Source organism: Narcine bancroftii, chromosome 1 (assembly GCF_036971445.1).
Source record: "Narcine bancroftii isolate sNarBan1 chromosome 1, sNarBan1.hap1, whole genome shotgun sequence".
In the NCBI taxonomy this organism is placed as follows: Eukaryota; Metazoa; Chordata; class Chondrichthyes; order Torpediniformes; family Narcinidae; genus Narcine; species Narcine bancroftii.
Window position 1 is genome coordinate 45,677,910 of NC_091469.1, and position 2,624 is coordinate 45,680,533.

Here is a 2,624-nt window from a genome sequence, read left to right on the forward strand (position 1 = left end):
TGCCATGCATTTGTATCATACTAGATCCTAGCCTCTGCAGACTTTCTTGTTTTACTGAGTCTTTGTAACAAAAAAAATGTGTTCCTTTGTAATGTAGAGTGGCATTGTTTCTGGTTCAATCTGGCTAGCCATCCCATAGGATGATGATGGTACCTTTCAGTTTGTGGGGCTTGATGTGAGGGTGCCTCACTCCTCAGAAAGGAACAGTGTGTGCGTGAATGGCCAGTCTAAGCTTCAAAACAAGGGGTGCCTTTCCGCATTTCATGAGACTTGTTTGCTAGATGGCTGTTGACCCTGCGAGAGGATTTGTCCGCCCTTTAACAGGTCTTGTTTTTCATCCTGCAGGGTGTCTAGCCATCCTCCACACCAGGCAAGCCTGGTGGGGTAGCTGGTTTAGTCACTGACCACCTGACCATGCAACAGGCAGTACTGGGTTACATGGTACTAGTAGCACTCTGAGTGACCTGTTTAAGGGCAAGGTGAAGGGTTTAAGATTGGTTGCAAATGCTGTATATACTGTAATATGCCCAAAGCTTGTTCTTGTGTCACAGGCTCTGTCATGCTCAATTTTTTAAAAAAAGCTCTGTAGGATTTGCTTATTGTTGAAGATATCCATCATTTGTGCTGAGGACTACTGTTAAAAATACTGTAATGGATTTAACATAACTCATCCCAGGTTTTCAGTTCAGTGGTTTTCTTGTGTAACATTGATGCATAAACTGCCTCTTTGTGAAAGGATCCTCATGAACATGTTCCAGCAGATTTTTTTTCTTGTGAATTAACCTGTTCAACTGATTTGAAGTGAAAGTAACTTGTATTCGCCTCTTAGCTCAAATGCTCTACAGGACTGCACAGAGGGATGAACTTGAATTTGTGTTTTGGGAGTTGTGCTTGTTTTCCACTCTGACCTTCCTAGTTTTATCTTGAACTTCAAAGCAATTGGACTTTTCACCTATGTGAAAGAGACATAAAAATCATCTATGTCATTGAAAATAAACATAAAAGTTAATATTAAACCTTAGTTGCACACATTCAGTCAACATAAGATCATGTTATCAGCAAGCAGAGTGGTTCATTCAATGTGACATTTTTATAAATATTAGTTGCATGAGTGTTTTGCTGGATTGTTCCACAAATTGGGAATCTTAATACGGCAATGTAATATATAAGAGCCTTGTTATCTTAAGTTGATCTCATTTTGGCATTTGCAGATTAATAAAAGCTGATCAACAACAGGGTGTCATTGTAATGGCAAATTCAGTGAGATGGCAATTTCAGACCATATTTGAATATAGAACAGTACAGCACAGGAACAGGGCCCTTGACCCACCATGTCTCCACTGACCATAATGACAATTTAAAGTAATCCCACCTGGTTTCATTTGGTCTATATCCCTCTATTCCCTGCCTCTTCATGTGTAAAATTAAGTGGAACATATGTTACTAAGAAGGCCAGAGTCTAGCCTTGGGTAAGCAACCAGAACTACCAGTAACTCAGGATAAATATGCATTCTCCAGTCTTGCTTGTTAAAATAAAAAAAATCTATACACAAATGCAATATATTTCTCCTCTCTGAAGGGGAAGTTGTCTGGGAAAAGGCAAGTTGTCTGTCCAGAGGCAATGTGTGGAGAAGAAGGAAATTTTTGCCTCAGTGAATGTTTGAGATCAGCTAGCTTTTTGAAAGAACTTAGCTTTATACATTTTTCTGAATTGCTTTGAATGTTGTCTTTAGAACTTATTCATGTATTTAGCCAAAGGGAACTGACAGATTTCCTCTCCCATTTAATGCAGTATTAACAATTCCAACATGCATGTTGCAGACATATTACAGGATATTGATGAAAGTCAGACGTGTATTGCATCAGAAATCTTTCTGTTTGTGCACTGGCGAAATAGGCCTCGGAATGTTGTCCCACCTACAATGGATGATCATCCGCAACTGCTCCAGCTTCCTCATCAAACGGAACAAGCAAACATACAGTACGGAGCCATACAACCTGAAGGCCAGAAATTCCTTCCGTTACAATGGCCTCATTCACCGTAAAACAGTGGGTGTAGAGCCAGCAGCTGATGGTAAAGGAGTGGTTATAGTCCTCAAAAAGCGAGCAGGTCAAAGGAAACCAGCAACGTGCTATGAAAGGATCACCATCAATAAGAATGGTCATGCTACCCTGAACAGTCTGCGTCACATCATCAGTAAGAACAACTATCGGAAGGATCTCCGCATGCCTGCACTCCGTCGTGCCAGCGCCATCCTGAAGAGCCAGAAACCCGTTGTGGTCAAAAAGAAACACACCAGGGCGACCAAGAATGCATGAACTTATAAAGATGTGTGTATACAGTTCGTGGCAATAAAGGATACCTGAGTGGCTAAAAAAAAAATCAGTATTTGTGTCTGTCCTGGTGTTCAGCTATGAACACAAAGTGGCCTTTAATATCTAGTGTTTTCAACTTGGTGGAACAAATGGCTCTGGTTAGTTTGGTTGCGAACCCTTTATCTGAGCTGACACACCTTTTCAATATGAACTGTTGCAGTTTTTACAATTCAGCTGAAGGGATTATACCAGGAACTTAGCCTTCTCTTTTGTATGAATATACAAGATCCGATAGAAATCTAAAAGAA

The 2,624-nt window shown here is 40.4% G+C and overlaps 1 pseudogene; it reads left to right on the top strand.

The window, feature by feature from the left end:
* The first annotated feature begins 1,867 nt into the window (after nucleotides 1-1,867).
* Nucleotides 1,868-2,372, top strand: LOC138757763 (large ribosomal subunit protein eL28 pseudogene; annotated as a pseudogene).
* The last annotated feature ends 252 nt before the right edge of the window (nucleotides 2,373-2,624 follow it).